The sequence below is a fragment of the Marmota marmota genome, unplaced genomic scaffold (genome assembly GCF_001458135.2).
Source record: "Marmota marmota marmota unplaced genomic scaffold, marMar, whole genome shotgun sequence".
NCBI lineage: Eukaryota > Metazoa > Chordata > Mammalia > Rodentia > Sciuridae > Marmota > Marmota marmota.
The window spans coordinates 35,639,073-35,655,484 of record NW_025999900.1 but is presented as its reverse complement, the minus strand read 5'-3'; the positions used below and the strand labels follow the sequence as shown (position 1 = coordinate 35,655,484).

Sequence of the window (16,412 nt, the reverse complement as noted above, 5' to 3'; positions counted from 1 at the left end):
TATAGACAATGGAATATACTCAGCCATAAAGAAGAATGAAATTATGGCATTTGCTGGTAAATGGATGGAACTAGAGAATATCAGTTCCAAATAAGCCAATCCCTAAAAACCAAAGGCTGAATGTTCTCTCTGATATGCGGATACTAACACACAAAGGAGTGGGGGAAATAGAAGTTCATTGGATTAGACAAAGGGGAATGAAGGGAAGGGATGAATATACAACTAGGAAAGACAACAAAATGAATCAGACATAACTTTCCTTTGTTCATATATGAATACATAAGCAGTGTCACCATGTACAGCCACAAGAATGGGAAGTTATACTCCATGTATGGATAATATGTCAAAATACAATCTATTGTATGTTTAACTAAAAAGAACAAATTTTTAAAAAAGAAAACTTGCAGGAGAGAGTAACCTCCACTTACACAATACATAAGCACTTTCAGTGAACAAATCTCAGAGTAAACTATAGAAAATTACATTACATGATGAAAAAATAAGAGTAAACAAACATGTCCAGTTAATGGATGTGTATATAGGAACAAAGATATTATTAACAAAATAGGAAAGAAATACTCCTGGTAGTTACAATCCTTGTTTCTGTAACTGGTCACGTGGCTGTAGTTGGTATTTATAACTACCTCCTTTTACTACCCATTGTGTATTCCCTCTGTGTTCAACAAGAACCTCAGCAGATCTTGGTTCTTTCCCTGGAGGGATGACCCACACCTTTATTCCTAAAGGGTATGAGACATTTTTCATCCTGCCTGGATTGGGTTGTTGTAGCTTCCCACTGACCTTAGTAACAGGACATGTTAAAGTAAAAAGACACTCAAGGGATCTCCAGCACTCCAGGCCTACTCTTCCTTGCCTTCAATTTCCCTTTGGTAATCTGGATCAATCCCACCTTTGCCAACACCATAACTCCCTTTTTAGCCTATTGACTCAAAGGAAGGAGGAACCAAAGTGGCCGAGGGGTTTCTTAACTTCCAGTTTAATGAAATCATTGCCATACCTCCTGGTAGAAGCATTTTCCCTCTGGAACTAAGACTTCTAGGCTAGCACAGTATAAGGTTGAGGGGACAGGAAACAAAACCCTTGCTAGTGGATCATTAGGGGTAATGGTGAGTGATACCATTCCTGTTTCCACCCCTTGATTCTTGGATGCATGAATCCTAGCTATAGGAGAGACAGTACCATATAGTAGATGCAGGTTTAGAGAATCTTGCCCCACTCCTGCAAGTATTGCCACCTAACTGGTGCTGTACCTGTATCTTCTAAAGGCCATTCCACTGTCCTCTCAAACCAGCTGTTTCAGGATGGTGGGGTCATGGAAAGGCCTGTAAATTTCCATGCGCATGAGCCCATTTCCACAGTTCTTTGGCTGTGAAGTGAGCTCCTTGTCAGAAGCAATGCCATGTGTAGATGACAGTGGATAAGGCATTCTGTAAGTACACGGATGGTGATTTTTGCTGAAGCATAATGTGCAGAGAAGATAAATTCATTCCAGGATGGACAAACTGTTTCCCCTTCCATGATAGAAGTGGTCCAGTATATCAACCTACCACCAGGTTGCTGGCTGATCTCCCTGAGAGACAATGCTACATGAGAGGCTTAGTGTCAGTCTCTGCTGCTGTCAAACCGGACCTTCAGCAGGTCAGCCTTGATGAGTGGAAGTCCATGTTGCTGAGCCCATACATAACCACCGTGGTGATGTTCTCCCTCATTTCAAGTCCATGACTGTGGAATTCACCATTTGTATACTGAACTTCTAAAACTACGAGCCAGAATAAACTTTTCCTTTTTGATATTGTTCTTGTTGAGTCTTTTGGTCACAGCAATGAAAATGATGACTAAAATACACTTAATAACTTAAAATGTCACCCTTATTCGGAAATAAAGTAGTTGATGATGTAACTAGCTACCATGTGGTCAGAGGGGAGTATAGTGGTTCCTAACCCAATATAATTAGTGTTCTCATAAGGAAGTCACCTGAAGACAAAGACACACAAGAGAACACCAGGTGACAGTGAGGCAAGATGCTATAGTTAAGCAACTGCAAGCCAAGCCAAAGAACTCCAGAGATTGCCAGCAAGAGACAAGAGGCAAGGAAGTGTTCCCCCACAAGTTTCAGAGGAAGCATGGCCCTGTCAACACCCTGACTTCAGATTTTGAGCTTCCAGAACTGTGAGACAAAAATTTATATTGCTTCAAATCACCCAGTTTGTGATACTTTAAGGCAGCTGTGGGAAACTAATACACAGGATTATGGGAAAACAATAAAAGAAGGTGAAACACCCAGGGGCTGGCAAGAGCTCCTACCTGCCCTCCTAGGCCTGAAGCATGGTGGGGAACAGCCTTTACTGAAATGTGCAGCTGCAAGAGAGGAGCTGTAGTCTCCAGCAGAGGAAGGCAGCCTCTGCCAACCCGCGCCTGGCAGGAAGAACTTAGGGTAAGAACACCCACCTCGCTCTCCTCCTTCCTTTTAGACTCCTGCTGGTGCCTCCCATTGGCTAGACCAAATGGGATACCAGGGAGTGAGGGAACCAAGTAGATACAGTCCATTAAGGTCAACCTCCTGGAGTAGTAGGAAGCAGAGTGGATCTGGAAGTATAATAGACTCAGTCTCAATTGAAAAGTCACTTCCCTGCCCTCCTGACTGGAACCTGGATTCTCTAATATGCTCTCATGATCCTCCCACTTCTGTAGAATATTTATCACAGAGAGCTGCAACAGAAAAATTGATTATGCAAATATTTAAGTGGTGATTGGTTCTTATGCTCCAACATAAGCCCTGTGAGAGACAAGAGCATGTTTGTCATTCATTTGTAAATCTCCAGGGTCTGATGCAGAGTGATAAGGTAAGAAGGCCTAGATTTATAGGCTGATCCCAGAGCTAGATGACTTGATATAAAAGATCAAGTATTAAGTCCTGAGAGGTAGACCTTGGTAACTTTCAAAGAATTAAAGAGAGTGAGCACCTCGATGTGGTTCAGGTGGGTAATGATGACACAACATTAATACCAAGTAATGTGGTCTCCTTGAGGACTTACTTATAGTCCTGCAGAAATAGTGGGCAGGGTAGTTACTTAGATAAAATGCAACAGAGGTGTGTGGGAAGAGCAAAGACCAGGGCGCAGTTGAACTTGAACCATCCTTACCTAAATTCCCTCACAGTCTTTCTCAGTCACAATGGTGAAGTCAAGAAAGTTTAAGCACATTTTTCCTCCATTAGCATAGGATCCGAGGTCCTGGGCCCATCCCTAGACACTGCAAGACACCTTTGCCCTTGATTTTTTGCTTACCAAGTGACCCTCTTCCATGTTTTGGCTGTACTTCCTAATTCCCATTATTAGTTTACCTGTTCAATTTTGAAATTTCAAAAATTATTGGTTTTTAATTTCCAAAGTATATGTCCAAAAATTCAAACACTTCCTTCTTTTGAAGTTTCTATAAATTGAGGCTGTCATAAACCAGAATGTAGTGGTGATTTCTATGTTTTGTTTTGTTTGTTTTTTACAATATTTTGTTTGTGGAATTCAGTATAGGTACCCTTCAGGGAAAAAAAAAAAAGATAGATGAGCTCAATAAAGATCAGGAAACTGGTTCAAACTTGGAGACAGTGTTTCATTGAATTGCTCTTTTACACATGGGTGAATCACCCTTATCCAACTTTGCCTAGAGGGAGTTTGCAAGGAACACAACGATCATTACAACATCCTCAGAGTCTTTGTGCAGTAGTATTGATCTCCTCCTTTGATGGTTCTTTTGATTACAGCTGTAAATGTCAATAATGCTTCTTCTTGATATTAACTGTTAACATCACCACAGAGTATACACCATGTATATCTAATTTGGAAATGGAGCAATGATATCGAATTTAACTTCTAGGGCAGGAAACAGAAACCTTGCTATCAATCAAACAAGCTCCCCTCAGCTGGCTTTACTTATGGGACTACATCATTCATCTCAAAGAAGCACTGTCATCCCATCAACAGGAAGCAGGTACTGTGAGCCTTCTGTGGTTGGCAAGACTCCTCAGGGGAATGGGATGGCTGGGGACAGGAGCTATAGCACAAGTGCATCATACAGAAGGTGTTAACTGAGAGAAGGAAGCAGCTGGGGGCAGCTGGAAGGCAGAGGGGTCCCTGTGTGAAGCCGTGCAGAGGATCTGCTTCCTCATCTATCTCGCCCTCTCCTAGGCAAGTAAGGCAGGACCCAGGGCCTCAACAAAGCAAGGCTCAGCAGGACATGACCCTCACCAACACTGTCCCTGAATTCAGCCCCCAGCCCCACTGAGCCTCTCTCTGTGCCTTCTCTCAAGAGTCATAACAGACACTGTGTTGGTGTCTCTACTTTCCTCCCAGGCCACACATGGATAAGGAGCCCACATGTCCCTTCCTCCTGATGCTTATCAAAGGAGGTGTCTTACTGGACACCCCTGGAGTCTCTGGCAGTTCTCACGGATTCACTGCCTTTTTCTCTCCTTCTTAGGAGCCTGCCTGGAATGGCAACTACAGGGGTCTAGGGCTGGTGTAGTGAGAACTGGAGAAATTCTACGGGTTTCTGTCAAGTCTGTAGAATTGCTAGCTTTAGCACCCTCCTACATTCGCACTGTGAGGCAAAATGTCTCAGTGTGTCTCTTCCATTGCCACCCACTTATCACTTATACAGAGGCAATAAACCAGATCAAGATATGATATCCACAGTTCCCTGCATTCAAAAATGAGCAAAAAAAAAAACCCCAAAAAACTCTGTGGTGGATTAAGGTACAGGAGCCACTGTGCAAAGAATAGAAATTAATTTCTAAACAGCCTTCCCTGCTTTAGGCAGGGTCTTAGCACACTGCAGTGTCTCAGACAGTACGTGCTGCCTCATAAATTCTCCAGGCTGACAAGGTGAACAAACTCAGAGTCAAGGCTCCTTTCCTACTCTTCAACAGAACACATTTCCTCCAATATTAATTGAAATGATAGGACTGGACAGCTTTAATTTTTTTGTCAGGGCACTTCATTTGTTCTTCCAGCAAACACCGTCTTTCCTATCTGCTTCATGATGCTCCGTAGCGTTTATCACCCTTTGACATGCTGTGTATTTTACTTGTTTATTTTTCGTCCACTTCTCCACTGGAATACAAGATCCCTGATAGCAGGGATTTTGTCTGTTTTATTCATTGCTTTAACCCCAGCAGTAAGAACAAGTCTGGCACATATTAAGCACTCAATAAATATATATTAAGCAAATGAGTACATGAAAGATTTAATGAGTGAAGGCCAGGCGTGGCACCCCATGCTGAATGCAGGGGACAGGACCGTGCACAGGACTGCTGCTGACTCTGCCCACAGGGATGCTTCTCTCAATCTCTTCTGTCCCCTCCCTCAATGCTATTGACTGCAATGGAATTTTCTCTCAGGTTGATAATAAAGCACTCTAGGACCATATACAACTTCCTGGTGGTGAGCAGATGTTAATGCCCCTAAGTTCCTTGGATATCCTGCTGTGGCACTGGTAAAATAGGGAGGATGGGAACCTTTTTCTCTTTTCTCTCCTTCCCTCACCTTTGAGACCCAAGGACCCAGGCCTTGAGTCTTGGGTTGACAGAGAAAAAGGTGAACGCTTCTACTTGATTTCACAAAGGAACGTTTCAGACTTTCTCACCAAAGAAACCCGCAAGAGCCTGCTATTTTCATAACCAAAAAACACAATAACATATTTTCCTAAGTGAAACAGCAATTCCTAACCCCCTACCACCTCAGACATCACATAATCTGGGTATTCTTCAAGAATACAGAATCCACTGGGGTGTGTTTATTTATTTATTTAAGCTATTTACACATCACAAACTCATACATTTATGGATTTAGCAGCACACAGTAGTGTGCATCAAATGCTGAAGACATTATCTGGAGACATGCTCAAGGGCTCGTGAGGTTGCAGTCAGCCAGCATGCCACACTCAATAGGAAAAAGACCTGGTGATGGGACACAGGAAGTCAAGCCAAATGCAATTGCTTGTATTAATTTAAATAAGGTCAGACTCCCAAACTCTGTATTTAAATAAGAAATCTAACCGTCATAAGTTTTCTTTTTACCTGGATGCAGAGAGTAGACTAAGGAAGTTTAAATTATCCTTTTCTGGCTTAAGGACTAAACCTCATGAGTATTTATAGCTTTCAGGAAAAGAAATGTCAGTATAAATATACTACTAGGGCAACAAATTATTAAGAAGGAAAATCAATCCCAAGTATAGATTTTAGAGATTAAAGTTTCGTTCATAGAATGTAACAACATTCATTTATTCATTCAATAACAATTTATTAAGAACCTACTGTGTGCCAGGTACATTTTTAGAAACACTAGGGATATGGCTCTGGGAAGTTCATGAAGCTCATATTTTGATGGAAATAAATACAAAATTAAATAAGTAAATATGTTAGATAAATAAAACAGAGAGAGAGAGAATATCAGAGAAGGTGTTGCCAAGGGGCTAGAGAGATTACAATTTTCCATCAGGATGTCAAGGAAGGTGATATTTCAGCAAAGGCCGGGATATGGACAGGGCACCCAGTATTTGGAATTTAGGTGTTTTCTGAGTCCTCTGTTAGAAATAACATTTTAATGTACACTTTTAAGACACATAATAACAATAGCTTTTCTGTGAGTTTGGAAAAGGAAACTGCTTTTCCTACTTATCCTGCTGAGGGGTCTTACACAGTAGCTCAAACTTTCATTTTTCAAGCCCAGGTGATGGAAGTCCACTAATTAGCACAAAGTATGTGCTGGGAGATAGATTGGAGTAGGGAAGCAGACCAGAAAAGATCAAAACTTACAACATGAAAAGGATGAAGGCAGAATTAAATTATTGACAAGTGGAAAATGAGATGTCGTCATGTTAATCCCTTTGCCTTGACTCTCTCCCAACTTGTGTGACCATATCTATGGACTGATTCTCCAGAAAAGGAAGGTGTACAAAGTGGAAGATGCATCTCCTTTGCTGGTCCCAAGCTGCCTCCACTCTAGAACACAAGCTGCAGCCTCGGCTACACTTGCAGATCAATGTCCCAATAAATTATGAAGCTAAAATAAAACACATGCCACCCAAGTGAGGTTCTTGAGTTTTCCTCCTCTCCATGAAGTCATTCCAGAGAAATCTGAGGAGTAGGGTGACTGTGTGCAAGCCCACACCATGCTTTAGGGGTTCAGCCTCCAGGGCTACCGGGCATGCTGGAGTCACAAGCCTGGGCCAAGTTCCAACTTCACTTGCCATCTGACAAAGTATTATTCAGAGGCATTGAAAAGGGAAGCCAGCCTCCACAGGGACAACGCCAAGGAACTGCAGCCTCGTGTGTGCTGTCTTAGCTATCATGTGGGAGGCTCTTCCTACATTGAGACCTCAGCCATGTTTGCTTTGCTCCTATGCTATAATCATGAGTGAATGGCAGGAGATTAACTGCCCTGGTCTTCTAAAGCAGTGAGGAAGAGTTTCATGCACCAAGTTCATAAATAAGGATCAAAGAACCACAAAGGGGCCAGGGTCACTGGCACTATCAGTGGAAATCAGAGAGGTGGCTCAGCAACAATGACCCTCTTCAATAGGAAGAATCAGCTCAAAGTCTTTGAGTTCACACCTAGCCCATTTCTTCTCATCAAAGCCCATTTCTCTTTGCATATGAGGATATCCACTCCTACACGCACAGAGTGGTAGAACAGTGAGAAACTCTGCCTGATTTCAACCTTTTCAGGAGAAGAAGTAGAACATGAAGAATGGAGAAATGAATTCCCCAGTATCACACAACCAGTTAGTGGCAAAACCATAAGAACTCTGATCCAGAATTCTTTCCTCCATACCCTGACACCTGGTTGCCCCAGGAAAGTGCTCTATTACCCATGCACTTCCGGTCTACATCCCTGCGACTCTCTCCTCTGGCCACCTGGAAAATCTTTCTCTTTCCAGCCAAGCTGAGTTCCCAACTAGCACCTTCAAGGCTTAGAGAACAAGAAGTTTTCTCTCTGTTGTGGGAGTACAAGGCCCTTGAAGAACTCCAGAGCTTGCCTACAGGTCAGTCTGTGATCTCTGTCTCTTTCTAAAGAAATTCCTTGAAGTCTCAAACACTGCCCTGGATTTTTTGCATTCCTATAGATACCTAGCATCATACTGAGCACATAGCAGGTGCGCAGCACGTGTTGCTGGGTGAAAGAAGAAAGGCTGGTCTCCTTCTCTCTCATCTCAACCTGTACAACCCTGCTCATTAGGGATCCTGCTCCTCACAGCAGGGCCTCCAGCCTGCTCTGCTGAGGAACAGATGGATCAATAGCCACAGCCTGCCTTGCAGTTTTTCCCTCCTTCCATTCAGAGACAATAGCGCCCCTCCTTTCTTTTTCAACAAAAGGGAAAGTCTACAATAGGATAATGCTGTAAAGAAAAATAAAGCCAATGAGGTGCCATGATTATGACAGTTTATTATAATCACCACTGATGAGCCCCTTCCACAGGATAAGGCCTGGTCCGTTTCTGAGTTGCCCTAAGTGAGCCACAAAGAAATTAGACAATGTTTAATTGCTATGCATGAAGTTATTACAAAATGGAAAAAGAAATCTTAGACTATAACTTGGGTTTCAAATCTAGTTTTGCCCTTTAAGAATTTGAGCCCGTCACCTCCCTGGACTCATTTGTAAGGTGAAGAAGCCTGACTAGATACAGCCTGAGGTCCCTTCAATAAATCCTATGATAAGTCATCCCCATTTCAATTAGTTGGGAAAAGAAAAGCTTTCTGAAGATTCTGCAAAAAGAATTTTAAAATGAAAATTCCCTTGGAAAAAAAAATCATTAGCAACTGCAAGAAGTTACTAGTAATAATCATGATTGATGTCCTACAGTCTTGGAGCACTTTTCTATATGCAAGTCACTGTTCAAAGTAGTTATGTTCTAATCTGTTTAATCTTCACAAGGATCCATTGCTATTTTACAAATAAAGAAACCAAAGCATAAGGAGGTACAGGTATTGCCCAAGGTCACATGGCTGGTAAGTGGCAAAGCCAGGACATAAGCACAAGACAGCCTGCTTCCAAGGGTACCACTATGCCACACAACCAGAGAGTCTCCTTTTTCTGGAATATATCAAAAACTGATGATTAAAATCATGTCTGTGGGCAAAGAATGAATTCATTGCCCTCCCAGAGTCCTCTCTGACTTTCATAAACTACTCTATCAAAGGAAGTGTGCATAGAGACCAGGACAGTTTCCTCTCGTGTCCCCATGATGCTGCCCCTTCACTCGGCATCTGAGAAGACCAGCAGCCTCTGGGTATGTCTGTGGCACTTTTCCATCCTCAGACCCCAGCACCTGGTGGTATGCCTCAGCAGATCCTCCTTGCGCTGTCTCTCTATGGCAAGCAGAAGTTCTCATTGGGAGGTGAGGTGAGAATCTTATTCTGTCTCTTGAGATTCTTATCAATGCCTCCTCTTTCCTAGAAGTCCAGTCAGTCTTTGGAGGGACAATAGAAATATTGGAACTCTCTGATACTTACCTGCAAATCTGGAGTTTAACTTCAGACTCTTCTATATGAATTGGTAACACCAAACTTCTGCAATGTGAATGTGTTTCCAAACTTAGTCTTTTGAGAGATATTGAGTATTATCCATCTTCCGTGGAGGGAGACTTGTTATCACTTGTTATCAGTGACAATTTTGACAATCAGTTGTATTTACAGCCAACAGACTAAAAGAGGGGGACTAAGCTGAATATTATTGTGTTTTGCCACTGGGAACCCAGAGAAACTGAAAGGGACTGGAATCTCCCTGGTAGCCAGAATAAAAAGAGAATCTGCATGTACAATCTTTCCCTAACTGAATCTCCCCCTCCCAGTATACACCTCCACCCTGATCATACCTGAACTACACTCTTATCCTTGTATGAACATTACTTTTCCATTTTACTTCTTTGAATTGCCTTGGTCTTTTCCCTTCTGACTTACTGAATCCAGAATTGGTTGGGGCAAAGAGTGAGGAGAAAAGTGACAGATGGGGGTTCACCAGGATGAATCTTGAGAGAGCCTTTCAGTAGTCCTATTGGCCAGAAGGATTATTCTGGATGTTTACTGGGTATGTATAAACCTAACCCTCACCTGCCTTTAAGGTGGGGCTGGCCGCCCAACAAGGTTGCTTTTCTTAGCTCTTGACTTTTGGGACACGGGGGAAATAACAAAGGTCAAAACATGTGATTCATGCCAAAGTGAGAAAAAGATAGGAGTGGGGTTTTCCTGGAGTTCCAGATGCTACCTCCTATAATCCCTCACATTTGCAAATCCATGATAACTTTTTCACTCACTGCTTTGACACGAAGTCTCAATACAATTAAAAAATATGTTTTCCTCTCTTAAATAAGTGGCAGTAGAGTGAAGATAGGAAAGCCATATATAAAAATAAATAGGCCTAATCATTCACAAAAATATTAGTGTGTGTTGAACTTAAAAGCAACCTACAAATGTCCCTAACTTTGGCAAGATCCTTTCACCTATCTTAACACAAATGATTTAAGAAATTTTGATTATGAATTGCATGTATGTTTATATCTGAGAGTTCTTTTATGAATGAGAAGAATAAAAAATATGAAAATCACAATGTCTTGCTTAGTAGTTCTGGGACCTTAAAAAAGACTTCTCTCAAGATCATTGTAATGTTTTGAGCAACTAATAAAAAAATAAAATAAAAAAGACTTCTCTAAGCCTCTACTCTAAGCCTCATCCATAAAATAGGGGTAATAATTTCAGAGTCATTACAAGTATTAAATTAATTAATTTCTGGTGAGCACCTGGCAAACCTGGGTGACTGGCACACTAAAGGTAGTCAGTAATACTAATCCTCCATTCCTCCTAACAATTAATGGTCAGAAGTGGACTGATTTTCACTCAGAAAAGACTGAAAGATGCATAATAGGAGGATCATGCCAATGGCCACTAGCATTTTTCCAAAATAAGAAATCCACATGTACAGCCAGCATACTTTTCATAAAAATACCTCATTACGCTGGGTGCAATGGCACATACCTGTAATCCCAGCAGCTCAGGAAGCTGAGGCAGGAGGATTGTGAGTTCAAAGCCAGCCTCAGCAACTTACCAAGACGCTGTCTCTAAATAAAATATAATAAGGTCTAGGGATGTGGCTCAGTGGTTAAATGCCCCTAAGTCCCATCCCCAATACCAAAAAAAAAAAAAAAACCCTCATCAGGAGTGTTCTTCCCATACAACCTCCCTGAATTCTCTCCTGTGCTACTAATGATAGTAAAAGCCCTAAACACAAGACCACCACTGTGAGGTCAATCTCATCAGTAAGACACTGTGCCCTCGTTGCCCTTAGTCTGTCTGGAATGAAGGTGACTCCACTTCACCAAAAGTACTAGGGAGAATGAATTTTTAATACCAAACTTCTTTCCAACTGATCAGGTTCGAATGTCTGGGACAAAAGCTGTACAAGGGGGTCTCAATTTTCAGAAAGCTTGGTCTCATCCAGCTTCAAGGATGGTCTCTCAAAGGATCTCTCCATTTTAGGATATATTTAATAAAGGGATATATCTAATTTAGGAGTAGAAAGACTCTTTCCCATCCTTAAAATGGAAAAATAAAATTAATTACTAGCCTGTGAAGAGTGACACTTGTCCATCCTCATGTTCCCCATGCTGTCTGCATAGGGCAATTTTCACTATACTATGTGGCCAAGAAAGCCAAGTTCCCCTAAATGAATCCCGGGGGTAAATATCCTCATTCCAGTCCTCTGGCTTCTTGCATTAAAGAATTATAGGGACCTGGTCCAGGAAAGCCAGGGGATCAGAGCTGCTCTCTTGCCAGAAATGCCTGTTCTGATGGGAGCCATCAGGAGGCACATCTGTGCCAAACCCCATGCTGGAAAGCAGCTCTCTGAGATCTGAGGAAACTTCCACCTGCTAAGGAGGGCCAGCCGCCTGTTGGAAAAGAAAACTGTGAGTCAGAACATTTACTCCTAACTTTTTGTGTGACTTTGGACAAGTTGGTTAATCTCTTTGAGCCCAGATTCTCATCTGTACAATAAAGAGTTATATTAGATTACCTCCAAGGTTCCTTCAGCACCAAGAAGCTATACAGGTCTCTGCCCAGAAAGAAAGAGGAGCATTTAGCCATGGGACAAAGGGGATCAAATTTGTCAGACTCCCAAGACTTGCGAAGCACAGATCCCTGCCCTGCTGATGCCTTTATGTGACCTGATAAGGATAAAATTTAAAAAAGGAACTAAATGAAATACACTCATGATTAATCAAAGGGGATTGAAAGTCATTGCTAACCCCACAGCTACCTTGCATCGCCTCCAGCTCCAGGGACACTCCTCCTCTTCTTTAATGCCTCCTTATGATTCTCAAAAACTGTGATCACTCAAGGTTGAAGCTTTTAATCTCCCATGTATAAAAGGATATGCAAATAGAGTTCAGTTTCCTGTTGAGTCTCTGCCAAGGTCTTAGCCTGGCAGTTCTGGGAAAGGAGCCAAAGACCTCGTATTTCTTGGCTGTTAACATTCTCCCATCTGTGCTCAAGTCAGCAGCCTGGGCTTCAGGCTGTGGCTTGTCTTTAGTCTTACAGTTTCCCAAGTTTTCTAAAGGAACCCTTTAGAATGTTCCTGCAAGAAAGGAAGATACGGGGGCTGGAGATGTGGCTCAAGCGGTAGAGCGCTCGCCTGGCATGCGTGCGGTCCGGGTTCGATCCTCAGCACCACATACAACAAAGATGTTGTGTCCGCCAAATACTAAAAAAATAAATTAATTAATTAAAAAAAAAAAAAAAAGATCCTGTCTCAAATTTAAAAAAAAAAAAAGAAAGGAAGATACAGCTGGCTCCCAAGAAACCAGACAGAACATTCTATGGCTATATTTAGGGGCAGTAAGAAAAAGACTGGGAAGTGTACATTCCTATGCTATAGTCTGAGAATCCAAACTTACAAGCTACTTGAGGTACTAATATTAAGTAGGTCTTAGGCAAGGCTTGCAAAAAGTCATCTTTATTTCCAGTATGGAGTTTTCATACCTACACAGGCAAAGTCAAGGCCCTTAGGTGCAGTAATAGCCCCACACAGCATTCAAAAACAAAAGGCCTGAAAACACAAACCATCTCAGGGTGTTTCTGAGCCAGAGGACCTGCTAAACCACAGAATCAGGGATCAAACTAATTGTCCCCTGTGTGTCCATTATTGAACTCACAGAATAGCAGCTTCCCTTTTTACTTGACAAGAGGCATCCAGACCCAAGTATACTGAAATGTTGCTACTACTATTCTGATGGAAAATCATATTTTTCAACCTACGTTAAGTCCGACCACTTATTAAGCATGGAATTTTCACTTTTTTGGCAAGTGTCATGACTTATTTGTACTTCTCAGTATTTCCTTTCTGAAGCTAACTCCCACCAGGCCTTGTCTGTACATTCTCATTTCCATTACAAGGTTAATGTACAAGTTAAATTTTTGAATTTCTTCAGAAACCTCTGTGGAGAGATTTCCTCTTTCATTTCTCTGTTATCTCAGGCAACCTGAACTATCTTGTGACAGTATAACATTAGTTTTTGTAAAATGCTATTATTATTTCAAACCTGGTCATTCAATTGGTATCTTCTGCAGCATTTATTTCTAAATCTCTATTCTTGATCCTTGGGCCTCCACTTTTTTAAATCATACCTTTTTTGAAATCTACCCACACAGAGTGTTGATCTCTATAAACTTTCCACCTCTCAGTTCTCTTTCCCATCCCCTCACTTTGAGTTCACATCTTCCAATGATTATTATGCCCAGACTGTTTTTATCTCAATAGGGAAGTGACCTAAACCAGGTCCCTTCCTATTCCTGCTTTTTGCTTCTCGGCCCCACCCCATCTCATGCAAGTCTGAAAGTTAGCACCACCTTGCGCCATTTGTGGGCATTTTTCTCAAAGACATGTTCCCAGAGCAGGGTTTGGAGACTGAGCCTGAGCTCCACTGACCTTACAACCCTTGAGGATTCCTGTCTCAGAATGACTTGGGAGATTCTACCTATAAGGTCCAACAACACCATCACTGCATATGTCATTAGGAAAGGTTGAGCCATTGCCATATCACTCCTGGAAAGCCTCAGAAGTGAACCTTGGAGTCTACACAATCTACAGATCCTATAAAGCTCCCAAGCATAGTCCCAAGTGTACCAGTTGTGTGGACTGGCTACTCAGATCATAGGCCTTGGATGGAAGAAAAAAGCACTATCACCTCAGACAACTCCATCTCTCTGGGCCTATGTTGATTTTCTATTCCACACCTCATTCTGCAGTGTGCTTAAGGCAGGCCTGGTTTACTCGCAAACAACCCAGAACAAGTCAACACAGGCTTGTTAATCTAGAGGCTCAAAGTAAGTGAATCTGACTCCAGAGAAAAATTGTCCCCTCTCTCCAATGTAAATACTCCAAGTCTCTGTGTAAAACAGGTCTCTAATTACTCTATTTCCATTGGAATGTAACTCTCATAGTTCCTGTACATTGCACATACAGAATTTAGAATGAAAATTGAGACTCTGTCCTACATGTTCTGATTAACTCCACTATCAGTGCAGATCAATTATGTAGAAGGAAGGCAATTTTGTACCAGCATTTACTAACCTTTATCTTAATGAGAAAAATGAAAGATAAACTTTTTTTCTACTATACCTTTCTCTCTGTATAGATCTTTCCAGTAAGGGTCAGGATGGCTGACCTTGGTGGTTTTGCCATGGCTCTTTGGCTTCCACACCCCAAGCTATCTTGTCTCCATCATCACATCTGGAAGGATCTCTTTGTTCAGTGGTGTGTATACCACCACACTGATGCCAATAGTCAGATCTGGCTTGGCTAATAAACCTGGAAGAGCCCATTTTCTAAGAGGAAATGTGGGAAGTGGTGGGACAAGTAGGCCCCAGGGCTGGGAAACTGTTCACATCCACTGCTGACTTGGCCTTCTCACCAGCTGCCTCATCCAACAGATGCAGCTTCTTTATGAGGCAACAGAGCCCCCATAATGTGCACTTGCTGTGGTTCCCTGTACCCCTAACACCCCACATTTGAGTTCCTTTCCAATTCAGAGAACAAAGGTTTCTGGCTTTGGGCCAATTCTCAACAGATGTGGGCTGCAACCACTAACTACCCAGGAAGCATGCACCAGAGCAGGGCATGAGAATTGGCTTCTTAGAAATTCCCATACATCATGAAAATAGAAAGGAGACCAGTAGAGTGGAGGAAGGGACTGGGGGAAGGAAGAGGGGAGGGGCAGGGGAGGTGCTAGGGAATGAAATTGACCAAATTATGTTATGTGCATGTACTAGTATGTCACAATTAATCCCACTATTATGTATAATTTAAATGCACCAGTTAAAAATTTGTTTAATTCCCATGCATGTGATACCATCAAGCATTTAGCACCCAGTCAAAGAGAGAGACTGAAAGACTTTCTCCAGGGCATCTCTGGGTTTTTAATTCACTCTTTGGGGAATTGAGAAGACTGAGTTCACTAAAATTAAAGAAGACCGAGACAGAGTTAAGGAAATTATTAGAAAGTAGGTATTGCAACTTTACATGTACTTTAGAAAATCTGCAAATCCTTTCATAAGGTTAATATAACGCCTTCCTATGTCACTGACCTTGCTCATCTCACTCTCTGAATCCCACACAGTGGTCACACGCTGGATAGACACTCAAAGCCATGAGCATCAGGACCTGGCTTCTTTCTATAAGACAATGGCAATGGAGAGTCTGACAATTGGAATATGATTGCTAGGCATATTGTATTGTGCCAGGCTTCACAAGGATGTCCTTGTATTGCAATGGTGCGTAAAAGATTGTACCCTGGCTATCCCCTAAGTCTGTAAGGTTTTTTAAAACCTTTTCCCCAAGAAAATAGTCATTGCTGGGCCTACTTAGTAAAGCTAAGAAAGGTAAGAAGGAGAGGGACAATGTGCAAGGAAAGAAACACAAAGACATTAGAGCTGGGCAGAATATTGTTGTGGACTCAGGATGTTTATCACTTTAATTAATATTAACCTGACTGCCCCAGAAAATGTCAAGATCAGTATGAGGATGTGTGTTTTCTAGGGGACTCTGAAAGAAAATATGAAAACCTGAGGTGTGCTATTGCCAAAAGAAAAAAGAAAAAAAGTGTGTTTATTATCTGTGGCTGCTTGACAGTGGCAAAGGGAGGCTGCCGGCCGTCAGCCCCTGTGGACTGTGAAGTAGGTCCTCCTGTGCCCCATTTTCCTCCCTAGGCCCTTTTCTTGGATCCTCCTCTTCATCACATCCTTCATACACTTTTATTCTCTTCAAAACCCAGCCTCAAAAAAATGACTTGAAGCAGTATTTCAAATGACTTGAAATATTGGAGTGATGAAAATAAGGGAGACTTGA

At 42.0% G+C, this 16,412-nt stretch overlaps 1 protein-coding gene and 1 long non-coding RNA gene across 3 annotated transcripts in view; one reads left to right on the top strand and one right to left on the bottom strand.

The window, feature by feature from the left end:
• The window catches only part of LOC125615285, a 17,207-nt gene extending 4,811 nt beyond the window's left edge, over positions 1-12,396 (bottom strand). For both annotated transcript variants that reach the window (XR_007345865.1, XR_007345866.1), the window contains exon 1: positions 12,327-12,396. This is a non-coding gene — a long non-coding RNA (uncharacterized LOC125615285). The remainder of the gene's footprint in view (positions 1-12,326) is intronic.
• The window catches only part of LOC107148310 (T cell receptor alpha chain MC.7.G5-like), a 282,213-nt gene that overhangs the window by 147,881 nt on the left and 117,920 nt on the right, over positions 1-16,412 (top strand). The window lies entirely within an intron of this gene.